Here is a 13982-nt window from a genome sequence, read left to right as displayed (position 1 = left end):
AAATAAATAAATAAATAAATAAATAAATAAATAAATAAATAAATAAATAAATAAATAAAATAAATAAATAAAAAATAATCACCTTCTAAAGGCTCCAATCCAAAGTACATTATTACCATGATGAAATCATGTTAAGTTACTTACAGAGGGACACAACAGCCAAGAGGCAGCAAATGCTTACAACTAAACAAGAAAAGATAATTCAGTTACTTTGTAAAGACCTCCAAAATTATTTGACATTCACCTGAGACTTAGCAGCTGCCTACTCATCTCTGCGCCAGCCAGCATTTTACGTAGTCAGATTTGTTTACGGAGATAAATAGTAGTACAATATATCTTCTTATAAAACTTGATTTTTTTCTATGATGTTTACTTTTTAAGTCAATGTGAACTGACTAAAAATTTACTTGAAATTCAGCCACATGTAGCTGAGTGAATGAAGTATATGCTAGCTGATATGGCTTTACAATAAATCACATAATACAATAAAATAAATGGCACTCAGCAAAATGTTGTAAATACAAGAGCCAGAGATCTTTCTGAAATACATAATTGCCTTGTACTGGTAAGATGTATGTGAAAATAAAACCTAATGGTGACCTTAAAATGTATGAAGTGTATTCCACCTCAATATTTTGAGTGTTTTAAAGCACCTAGAAAACATCAAATATGTTTGATATTTTTATTTATCTATTTTTATGTATTTTTGCAACATTGCAGTTTTTCTCACAGCTTAAGAATCCCACATTTTATTCCACTTATGTATTGGTCATTGACATTGACAGACACATCCCCCAAACATATTTTTCATATATATATATATATATATATATGAAAAAAATATATATATATATGGTGCAGTGGGTGAACTGAGAATGGGAATAAAAAAAGATCTACCTCAAAAATTGATTCTTAATGGAAAAAGCAAAAAAAAAAATCCTCTCACCCCTCTGTTCTATAAGTTGACTAATAAATCATAGATCAAAATCCTTCCTATAAAATATTGAAGGAAACCCTCTTCAGGTCCTGACTTGTGCTTTAATGACTTGTGCATACTAAAGACTATTTGAATCTAAAGTAAGTTCAGCAAGTTATCTTAGGATCCAATTTTCTCCAAGCCAAAGGCCATCTGCTCAGTTGCTCTATTATCTTGATCGTGTGTGTATGTGTGAGTGTGTGTGTGTGTGTGTTTCTAAAGAGAAGAGATGTGCTCGTTTAAGAATTGCTAGAAAAACTTGTGTGAATGTTATTTTGTACATATTTACTCATTTTAAACAGGGGATTACATATAATTGATTGTAGTATATAAATCTAAGACTAACGTTTTTATATGTTTGATAATTTTTACTTTAATAACATATTAGTTAACCTAATATATGTCAACATTATATACTCATTGTAAAATGAATAATGTAAATGTGGTACATTTTATTTTGGGGACAATTAATCTTTAAAATCCAGCACATATAATGTAGAATATAAATTTTCTTACATAATACTTACTGCTAAGCATACAAAAGTATTTTTGTATAATTTTGGCAGACATACACAAGGATGAAAATGACAAGGGGACTCTTTTATAAATGTTATGTTTTCAAGAGCCAACTTGTTTGGTTAGATATATTTATTTCATTCTTCCACTTAAGTTTTACTTATCTGTTTATCTAACAATTAACTATATGGATGAAGATACCTTTAACTTTCAGGAGTATACTGAAAGTAGAAATCAATCTCAATACCAAAAACACAGAGTATTAAGAAGTGTTATTATCTTTTTCCTTCTGACTCCTTCATTGTGAAGTTATATTTAAACTTGATCTGACATGAACTCTATGGTGGGCTCTTTGACCTCCCCTCCCCCCAAGTGAGGAGCAGCCTCACTTCCTCCTATTCAGATTTCCCACATTATACTTGCTTTTTAGACATATTTTAGGTCATGATCATCTCTTCCGGTGTTTCCATCTCCTCTCCTCTCCCATCTCTCCTCTAATCTTTTCTCTCTCCTTCCTTCTTGCCCAGGATGTCTCACTCTATTCTCTCCATTGCTCAGCATTGGCTGGTTGTTTTATTGGCAATACAGAGAACAAATGGTGGTATGTTTAGACAAACCTGAGACAGATGATGCCTAGAATAAGCATGACAATGCAATGTCTGGATTGAAACCAGAGAGTGGGGTAGAGAAATCAATGTGTGAATGAACAAGGGTAAATTTTATACTTTCCATAAGAACATTATACCAACAAGTGACGTTCTTATGAGAGGCTTGCACCAACAACTGACTCTGTACATGTCACCTCAAATTTTAATTATGCATGAAGAACAGAATTTTAGCTTTAGAATATGAAGTGCTGGCTGGGCATAAAAGGAATAGAAAAAGATAATTCACAAAATTATGCCAAATGATGTTTGACATTGGAGTAAATAAAAGTTAATGTATTGGGATTGACAGTTTAACAAATTATCTCACAGAAAATGACAATCCTTACATAATCAATAATAATAAAATACACAAAAGATAATTATAACATATTGAATATAAAATGGCCCATTAATTTCTATATGCAAATTAAACTGTTAACACTTCAAGCAAATTTTAAAAAGGGAAACTCTCTGATGTGTAAGTCTGAACCAAAATACTATTCTTTGCCTCTGAACCTTGGTATTTTAAGGATATTTTCAGAAGTCTCTTTATTGAAAAAATTATATATTCCTCTGTCCTTTACCTTCTATATACTGGACTGCACAGTCCCTGTATCTTTCATATTTTCACACAGTGTTCACTTTCTCTTCTGTGCAAAAAGTCATAGCCTTCGACCGGGTCAATGACAAAATAAATGAGTCCTAAGAACAACAGCATGTGGTCTCCACCATTGCCAGAAGAGATGGTACTTAATATTCTATGATGGTAATGTTGAAATAATAAATCTTCAAATGGAAATTCTGTTTTTAAACATGGGTAGTGGTATTGCACACTTTTAATCCCACCACTCAAGTGGCAGAGGCAGACATATCTCTGTGAGTCTGAGGAGAGTCTGGTCTACAGAGCAATTTCCAACACAGCCAATGCTACACAGAAAAATCATGTCTTGAAAACCAAAATAATAGACAGACAGACAGATATAAAGATGATAGGTAGGTAGGTAGGTAGGTAGATAGATTAAATAAAAATACTATTTTTAATAAGTTACTTATCTTTGTAAATGATCAAGTGACAAAGATAACCATTTTTATGTTGTTTGAATGAAGGTTATTAGTTTTTCTTTTATTCACTTCTTTTTAAAAGCTCTACAATTCCAGTTCTCTGTAGAACATACCACATAAGCTGACCACTGTATAACTCAGAGGAATAATATAGATAAACTAAATGTTTTAAATGGTACTTATTTGAGTTATATAAGCAACTAGAGTAAGGGCAGATAGTCCTCTGGTTTCCCAGACAAAACCCATTTTTTTTCATTACTGAGAAGCCAAAACATTGACAGTGCATATATGTCTGACGTCTGTTTGGTTTCTTTGCTTCAATGTCATCTTTTAAATTATTTTTAAAATTTTAATTATTATTATTTATTACAATTTATTCACTTTGTATTCTGGCTGTGACCCCCTCCCTCATCCCCTCTCAATTCCACCCACCCTCCCTCTTCTTCCCCACCCCATGCTCCCTCCCTAGTCTACTGATAGGGGAGGACCTCCTCCCCTTCCATCTCACCCTAGCCTATCAGGTCTCATCAGGACTGGCTGCATTGTCTTCCTCTATGGCCTGCAAGGCTTCAATACTATCTTAATTAAACTTTGTTTTCTCTTTTTGGTCACTAAAGAGATGGCATATACCTAGGAGTGGTATAGCTGGGTCTTGAGGTAGCACTACTCCTAGTTGTCTGAGAAAGCGCCAGATTGACTTCCAGAGTGGTTGAACCAGTTTACATTCCCACCAGCAATGGAGGAGGGTTCCCTTTTCTCCACAACCTCTCCAGCATGTGCTATCACTTGAGTTTTTCATCTTGGCCATTCTGATGGGTGTAAGGTGAAATCTCAGGGTCGTTTTGATTTGCATTTCCCTAATGGCTAATGAGGTTGAGCATTTCTTTAAGTGTTTCTCTGCCATTCGATGTTCCTCTTTCGAGAATTCTCTGTTTAGCTCTGTTCCCCATTTTTTAAGTGGATTACTTGGTTTGTTGCTTTTCTGCTTCTTTAGTTCTTTATATATACTTGATATTAGCCCTCTGTCAGATAAAGGGTTGGTGAAGATTCTTTCCCAATCTGTAGGCTGTCTATTTGTTTTGATGACAGTGTCTTTTGCTTTACAGAAGCTTTTCAGTTGCATAACTACAATGATGATTTACAGTAAACAAGAATAGAACGACCAATCATCTTTTAAGAATTTCTCTCTGTATGGAGAGAGTATAAGCCTTTCCCAGTGAACCCTGTAAGCTGGCCATGCAGTAACCTGTCAAATACAACTGAAATATCATCTCATTCTCATAAATTTTTATAGCTTGGGCTTTGCTGATATGATGAGAGTTTGCATTGTATTACTGAGGGAAAAATAAACAATAATATTTACTATCTGTACCTAGCATCTGCTTTACATAGCACTCGCATAATGTATGTTTGGTTATTTTTTAATTTTTATTTATTTATTTATTTATTTATTTATTTATTTATTTATTTATTTATTTTGTACATACAGATCACTATTTCTTGGGAGAGGTTTGTGTTAACATGCAGAGTTGGCTTTGATGTGTTTTAAGCTAACCAGTACAATCCTTTCAAGGAACTGTTAGAAAAAATCCCATCCAAGTTTAATTATTGCATAGCATTCATATTAACTCACAGAATCTATGTTTAAACTGGGTTCTATAATTTGGAAAGGCAATTGTAAGAAAAGCATGAAAGGCAAATGTGATGAAAGCAACACATTTTTCCTAGGTCTTCTGAAAATATTTAATGCCTTTTTCACTACTGGATGATCTATCCGAAGGTCTGAAGTCAGAGACTGCAGTAGCTATTCAAGTCTGAGACAGGATGGCTTCAGGATAAGTTAATTGCACAAAGGGAGAATGAAAAAAAAAGTGGGAACTAGATGATTCCGTTAAGAACATGAATATATCTGTGCAGGGGTTCTAGTTTATCTCCGTTGATTGTCCTTGTTTGGAGTATCAGTCTCAGAAAAGATCCCTGTGCCCAGATTTTTTCATTCTGTTGCTCTCCTTGGATGTAGCCCATGGCAGCTCCGTGTCCAAGAGGGTTCCCTAGTAATGAGAACAGGGGATGTCTCTGACATGAACTCAAGGGCTGGCTCTTTGATCACCTTGCCTTGAGGGGGCAGCAGCCTTACCATGCCATAGAGGAAGACAATGCAGACAGTCCTGATGAGTCCTGATAGGCTATGGCCAGAGGGAAGGGGAGAAAGACCTCCCCTATCACTGGACTGGGGGAGGGGCAATGAAGAAGAAAATGGAGGGAAGGCGGGATTGGTAGGGGATGAAGGATGGGACTACAGCTGGGATACAAAGTGAATAAAGTGTAATAAATAAATTTATTAATTTTTAAAAAGAACATGAATGTATCAATAGGGAAACCTGCACAATGTCTGGCTTTCCTGATGTTCTTTTATGACTTACTGTTTGAGCTTTCCAATACTTTCTATCAAAACATATTTAAGCAATATTACTCTTCCCTTCCTTAAAATAGTGTATACATTTTATGATATTCTTCTCATTTAACATTGAAAATAGTTTACATTTTATTATCAGATGCTATTTAAGAGCACCATTGTTTGTATGTATTGCTTTATCAAAAATAATTTTATTAACTAAGATAGGCATTTATGTGTATAGGGATAATATTCAGTAACATTTTCTAATAAATATTCAGGTAAATAGCATTCATGCTAGATAATTTAACAGACAGTCCATTTTATGGATATTGTTATTCTCTATCAAGTAATCATCTGAGTTCTACTTTTCCATTCTTTACAATAGCTTTAAACATTATTTCTTTTCTACCTATGAGCAGATATTTTTGTCAGACTTCAATTAATATAGCTCTCAAAAGTAGCTTTATTGCAGTACAGTGGCATTGGGGAGGCCAGCAAACTTTAAGCTCTTCTAAGGGAAGGCAAGAACAAAGGCATTTAGGAACATAGCTGTCTTCCCTCCTTTTATTTTCCCTCTCATGTTACTTTTGTGATTCTATTCCATTCTCCTCTTCCTTCATGGAGTTCTGATGAATGCCCAAAAGTTTTTTATTACTCTTATCTCTATATAGGTTTTTTTTCTTCTTCTTCTGATTTTACCCCACACAGGTATATTTGAGGCATTCATGGCTTTGATGAAAACAAATTTACAAGTTTTGTTGAGGGCAAAAGCCATGCCCTGCTAGCCTTTCCAACTATGGCCTTTCACCCGGTGCCTCCCACTCAGTAGGAAGACAGTATTTGTGGCAGAAATGATGAAAACTGAAACACAGGGGGTTAAAATACTTTGGCCAATGTTGCACAGTTGGATTGAAACCTGAAGGCACCAGACTTCAAGGTATGCGTGCTTTTGGACAGGTTATTTCAATCTACTACTTTTCCAATAATGGACAGCGCCTTTATCTTTTCAATGTTGTAAAAGAATACGGTCCAAAACCCAAAAACGTCCATAAAGAACTTTTAAAAACTAAGAGTTTTTAAATACATTGTACTCAAGCTATCCATGTCATAAAATACAGCCCAAATCTAACATTTTAAATGAGTAAAAATAAAAATTAGCATTTTTGCATTTAAATTTCTGCATTTGTTGAAAACTAATGGTCTTTTTATGAGTTTAAAGTGTATTGCCATACTAAAGTCTGGAGAAAAACAATCAGAATTGGCATTTTTGGAGTAAAATATTCATTTGAGTACAAATTCTTTGATAATATCAAATGAAATGTCAGCAAGCACCTAAACACAAGCAGTATGGAAACTTGGATTTAAACTCCACATAGAAATCACTGTGGATTTTGATAATTTAATTAAGTTCTAACCAGTTTCCTGCTGCATACAAGATTGATAATACTTGAATATTTGGTGAGTGAGTGTATTCATGCATTTATGCATGAGCTTTTGTGGGCACATGTCTGTCTATGTGTGTATCTTTATGTGTATATATGAGTCAACAATGTATAGCTTTTTTGAGATTCACCCAATATATTAGTGAATGCTAATGCTAAGTCCAAAGATAGAAAGTTTTTAGTATTTATGTTGTTGGCCTAAGCAAATTGTTTAGTTAAAGTTACTTTTATGTTCTGGGATCGATTTTCCTTGTGATTTTCTTTGGGGCTGTGCTAATAACCCCCTTCAGCTCTCACACCTTTACTAACACACTAGAAGGAGGTCAAGTATTCCAGCTAAAAACTGTGGGCACTCAATGGGGTTCTATACTGGCAGAAATGGAGAAAATAGGACATGTCATTTTCTGTCATTATCTGGCACATACTGGGATGCTCTGAAATGTATTGGGTCAGCAAGGTACCCCTATACGTAAAACTCACATAAAACAACTCACAATAACACCACACGATGGAAAATTTTTTATTTGTAATGAACTAATTTTTTTATGATTATAGAAATTTCTGATTAACTGCTACCCATCCTGATAGCTAAATACACTTATCTTCATATGCTTTCGTGAGCAGTGAAATACTTAAAATGAGGCTACTCATTTATATGGGTAAACATGTACAAATCAATATCGATATGTAATTGGAGAAAATTTTCTGTCATTTTACTCAGGCAAAGCAAAATTCTAAAAGATTTTATCTCAATGTTTGTGTGCTAACACAAATATATTGTGTGTGCTTTGTGAAGACATGTAATATAATTATAATAAAAATTCACATTGTATGGAACAGTTTTAAATTTAAGTTTAAAACACATTGGTTCTTTAACTTCTTTAGCTAGTCCCCAAATGATCCATTATTATTATTATCAGTTATTAAAATTTTAGAGTAGTGAAATTCTGTCAGGTCAGATCTTTGGGAAGGAGTATCTCTTTTGTGTCTAGTAACCTGGTAAGTATGTGATACTACATAAGAAGGAAAAGGCTCACTTAAAGCTATATTTGAGGAAGCCCTGAGCCAAAGGCCTGTGGCCAGCAACATGGAGAGGACAGTTAGAGGGAAAGAAGATAAAACGTTCTGTTCTGAATCAGACTGATAAGCCTGACTTCTTTTTCCCTCTGCACATATGCCTGGGGGAAATCTCTGCTTAGACACAAGTATGGATAAATAAGAGTAAAGAGGGCCAGTTTGAGGACTGTAATAGTTCCTCTTATAACTATTGTGACGAAGTACATGACAAAAGTAACTTAGAGAACAAAGGGTTAATCTAGCCCTGCACTCCACGCCACCACACACATTCAGACAGTGCAGTCAAGTTCAGGTAAACCGACCTAAAACCTCACAGTCATGCAAAGGATTTTCTTTTCTATATGAAACTCCAAATCCCATTGAGTTAACAATCCAGTTAACCATTACAAATGCTAAACATGTGAGAGAGGAAACATCATAGCAGTCTACATCCTTGAGAGCAACTTCTGGCAAAACACAGAGTGTGACTGAGCACCAGCTAAGTGTGGAAAGGACAGGGTCCGCCATGACTTTCATCCAGCAAACCATCACTGTCACAGACATGAGAAATAACACACAAGGTTTGGTTCAGAGAGTGGATTTCTCGGATTGCCATAAAATAGATGAGAATATTTATATAAAAGCCAAAGGGACATACCAAGCCAATAAATTTATAAGGGACATATATTGATGTTTATTAATTATCCTAATGTTGAAATAGGCTGGATCCTGAATTTAGTAAAAAAAAATTTTCTATTCTCTCTCTCTCTCTCTGTATATATATATACTAAACATTGTTCACCTGAGATAAATTAGGCACTTTTAAATAACATGCTCATGAAGATATTGATGGCAGATGTTTTATTGGTGGGATATTTTATTCAATAACACTGGAAGAATCACAGTTTTAGCAAAACAAAAATTAATATTTAATTATGAAAATCTTTCTTTTGGAAAAAATGTTCAGAATTGATAAAATACATAGGATTTCTTCTTTTTTAATTAAACTTTTTAATTATTGATTACAGTTTATTTACTTTGTATTGCAGCTCCTCCATTCCCTCCCTTCATTCACCTCCTCATTCCCTCCCAATCCTACCCTCCCTCTCTCATCTCTTCCCTGCCCCTCTCTAAGTCCACTGATAAGGGAGGTCCTCCTCCCTTTCCATCTGACTCTAACTTATCAGTTCTCATCAGGACTGGCTGCAATGCCCTCCTCTGTGGCCTAACTAGGCTGCTCTTCCTACAGAGGGTGGGAAGGTCAAAGAGCCAGCCACTGAGTTCAGGCCAGAGACAGTCCCTGTTCCCCTTACTAGGGTACCCACTTGGATACTGAGCTGCCATGGGCTATGTCCCAGCAGGGGTTCTTGGTTATATCCATGCATATCTTTGGTTGGAGAATCAGTCTCAGACAGCCCTTGTGCCCAGATATATTTGGTATTTATGGAGCTCCTGTCCTCTCCAGGTATTACTAACTCCCTCTTCTTTCATATGATTCCCTTCACTCTGCCCAAAGTTTGGCCATTAGTCTCAGCATCTGCTTTGATACACTGCTAGGTAGAGTCTTTCAGAGGCCCTCTACGGTAGGCTCCTGTCCTGTTTCTTGTTTGCTTCTACTTCTAATGTCCATCCTATTTGTCTTTCTAAGTAAGGATTGATCATCTTACCCAGGGTCTTCCTTCTTGTTTATCTTCTTTAGGTGTACAGATGTTTATCCTATCTTATAGGTCTACTATCCACTTATAAGTGGCTATATACCATGTGTGTCTTTCAGCTTCTGAGATATCTCACTCAGGATGATCTTTTCTAGATTCCACCATTTGCCTGCAAATTTCATGATTTCCTTGTTTTTATTTGCTGAGTAGTATTGTGTACATTGTGTAAATGTACCACAATTTCTGTATCCATTCCTTCTTTGAGGGATATCTGGTTGTTTCCAGGTTCTGGCTATTACGAATAAAACTGCTACAAACATGGTTGAACAAATGTCCTTGTTCTGTACTTGAATGTATTTTTGGATATATGCCTAGGAGTGGTATAGCTGGATCTTGAGGAAGGACTATTCCTAGTTGTCTGAGAAAGTGCCAGATTGATTTCCAAAGTGGTTGTACAAGTTTACATTCCAACCAGCAATGGAGGAGGGTGCCCCTTTTTCTACAACCTCTCCAGCATAATACATAGGGTTTCAAATCAACAGACCTTTGAAAAATACTAGATGCATATTTTAAAGTTGATAAATCTCAGTTCATTATATACAAACATGAGCTATAAAATTATTATAAATAATTAAAATTCAATAGAGAAACTATTATCAAACATTCTCAAATATAGCATCTTTCAAATAAATGTTAGCAATAAGTCTAAAATTATCAAGTTTGTATTTATCTACAGTCCTGAAACTGCCTGATGGCTATTAATCCAGAAAAAATTGAACTGTGCAGTGGTAGTGGGGAGAAGATAAGTAGCATCATTCTCATATATATATATGAAGAATATATATATATAAAGAATATATATATATTCTTTAAATATATATATATTCTTTATCATGAAAACAGAAAAGAGCATTTTATTCTGCAGAAATCCAGTATACTGGGATCCTCGCCTATGCAAAACAAAATGGCAAAGAAACCCAAATTGAGCTTACAGGTTTCTTTTTTTAAATTTTTTATTAATTACACTTTATTCTCATTTATATTTTTTGACGTGAAAAAAATTTTAAAAATCAGTTTTACTGTTTGGGGCATTATTTCAGTACCATTCAGTTCTCAAAGAGTTCACAATTACGGAAAGAGAACTGTTGACCTATTTCTGTGCACTTGGAATAGGTTTGTCTAATTATTCCCCTTTGAAGGAGAGATGATATTTAGCATTATGCCATCATAGAATCGAAATGAATGTTTACAGTGTTGTTTAACTTAGTCTTGTCAAAAATGGCCTTCAGTCTTGAGAAAATATAAATGATTGTACATGCAATATGGGTGGTCTCCATCTTTAGGAACCTCTGAATTTATTGTAGTGGTACACATGCTGTTTCCACTTGGTGCAAAAGTCCCATGTGTCTTTAGATATTAGGTATCAGTTGTTTAAAAATGAAAATATTTTCCTATTTCTGAAAAATGTATCAATTATTTTATAATTTAGTTTCATACATATCCTACTTTAAGTGAATAGCATATGAAATATAACTGTCACAACAGCAATGTTTTTAAGAAAGTAAGAAAAAAATCTTTCATTTTTCTCTTTAGGGATTAGGAAATATTATTTAAGAGGTTTCCAATGATTCCAGCCTTGAAGAAGAGTTAAGATTTTATGAAAATTAGAAATTGGAGAAAGTCATATAGAATATGGGCCAAATAAGGGTGGAAACTGGCTATTTAAACCACAAAATTCTGCAGAGGTACAATACTAATAAACATGATAACATAGAAAGAGAAAATTCCATTGGGGCCTCAAGCCTAATCAATGAAGTGCAGGCAACCAAGAAATGGTGAGAACAGGGGCGTCTTCCTCAGCATAAGCCCACCACCTGGGAATCCAGTAACTAGTGGTCAATATTGAAATTATAGATATACAGATGATATAGTGTTGACGGCATTTACATATTTAAGCATGTGTGAGTATGAGTGTGTATAACAACAATTAAAGAAAAAGTGTCAGTGAATGTGAAAGAAACCAACTGTATATGGGAGTGATTGGAGGATGAAGATGAAAAGAAAAATATAGCTATATTTTAAATAAAAAAGGGAAAAGGCACCTAAATATTGGGCAATATTCACTCCTTTAAAAGACTATCCTCCAAAGTTGGAAAAATAATGTATTTTTTTTTTACTATATAAATTAGGAAATACCTATTTAAAAAATAACTTTTAAATTATAATAACCCCCTGATATGAGATTAAGAAGCCATCTCACTTACAGATATGTTAGAATATATAACACTTATGATCAGGACATCTTTTCCCACTTGCTAAGTCTGTTCACTGTCATTATGAGTGCTTCTTTCGGAAGTACTAAGCCTAAGAGGCTGATGGTCAGCTGGTTGTTAGAGCATTGCCACCACTGTGTTCCAAGTCACTTGAGGAAAATGACAAAATATTTATAAAACACATTGAGTACAAACATGTTCCTTCAAAGCTCCCATATAATAATCTTTACCAATATTGTATTATATTATTATATATCATGTTTCTAAAAGCCTTTATAAAAAACATTTTTCTATGTAATATCATTCAGTGTCCCTCTCTGAAGTAGTGAAATTCTTTTCTAATATATACAAACACCTACACCTTCCAAAGGACAAATTCAGTGGAGTTCTGAACAACATGTAGTCTTTTTATTTCAGACATTTGCTCCTGATTATTTATGGATTTGCATTCCAATTTGAGTTGATGCTATTTCCCACATTGTTTACATTTTCTATGAGTGGGTATATCTAGTTTTTCTTGTTTGTATACTCAGAACTTTATAAGCATGCTGTGATTATAACTATGGGTAATCTTGCTGGGCAATGATTATGTGCCAATTAAATCACATACCACGTTAAAGTCATGCTGAATTGACAAGTGATTTAACACAATTTGCTGTTTCAACTGAGAGGCAGTTTGTGTTATCTAGTGTCAAGTGATGGTTAGTTTGAAAGATATATTTCTTTATTTGGGCAAAACAGAATACTTTGTCTTAATTATACTTGACATTTCAATGTTTTTACAAAGATATTTCTTCAGGGAGAGAAATAATTCCCTTGTCTCTTCCAGAATAAGAAATGAAAATGAATAAACAAAAAGCTTGTTGTTCTCATTCAAAAGTGTGATCTCTTTTGTAGTGTTCATTCCTTTATCTTGTGTTTGTTTTTTCATGAGAAAAGTCCTGGATGAGTTGTAGTTTAATATCTTTCAGCACAAACCAGGTATAGATGGATAAATGTTTCAGAAAATCAAGAATAAAGTTGTTATCTTACAAAGCAATACATTATTTGTAATGGCCTTTAAATATGTTCATGCTAGGTAGCAAAATTTATAATAAAAGATACATCAAAATGTTTTATTATTGATTTTCATTAAATCTCTAGAGGTTAATAGATTTTAATTTTCTGAACTTTTAAGTCTGTTGTATATTGTCAATTATTTTGTTAGTGGTTAGTAGATACAATTTCTATATTTCTATTCACCAATGAGATGTTCAATGACATCTGTTTTATATCCATATCATCAATATATCTATCTATATCTCTAAATCTAGATATATTTGTGTATGTTTATATCCATGTTTATGAAATCTGTACACATTTATAGTAAAAACATTTAATCATTTTATTAAGGATCCTATATTAATAATTTAACATATCGTATTTGAAGTAATAAAATAAGTTTAATGAAGTATACAATACATTTCTAAAAGAATGAAATCAATTTATTGCCTCCAGAAAGTGGGAAATTGAAGTAATCAAATTATATTTAATAGCAGTAAGATGGATATTAGAAGTTTGTTGATAATATTTTAAATTACACAGAATAAAGAAAGCATCTTTAAACATAACAGTGAATTTGACTGTAAAATATGTATTTATTTAATACACTACGAAAACCATTTTGCTTTGTCACAAGCATAAATACCAGGAATAATAAAAAAATATATTTTTATAAATAAAATATAGTCATATTCTGCTCTTTTATGGGAGTAAGAGATATTCTAGAATGAAATGTTAGGTAGATGTGTGCAGTCCATAGGACATTTATGCCTAATAATATTTATAAGATGTAGAAGAAAATATATTGATTGTATTATTTTGTCTATGTATTTTGCATAAAATGTTATCAGAATTTTGTACATTTCAGATTAGAAAAACAATATTATATGTTTTCTCTCAGACAGTCTAATCTGAA

Source organism: Psammomys obesus, unplaced genomic scaffold, assembly GCF_907164565.1.
Source record: "Psammomys obesus unplaced genomic scaffold, mPsaObe1.curated_primary_1811, whole genome shotgun sequence".
Lineage (NCBI taxonomy): Eukaryota > Metazoa > Chordata > Mammalia > Rodentia > Muridae > Psammomys > Psammomys obesus.
The sequence above is the reverse complement of the archived record's forward strand: the minus strand, read 5'-3'. Positions refer to the sequence as shown.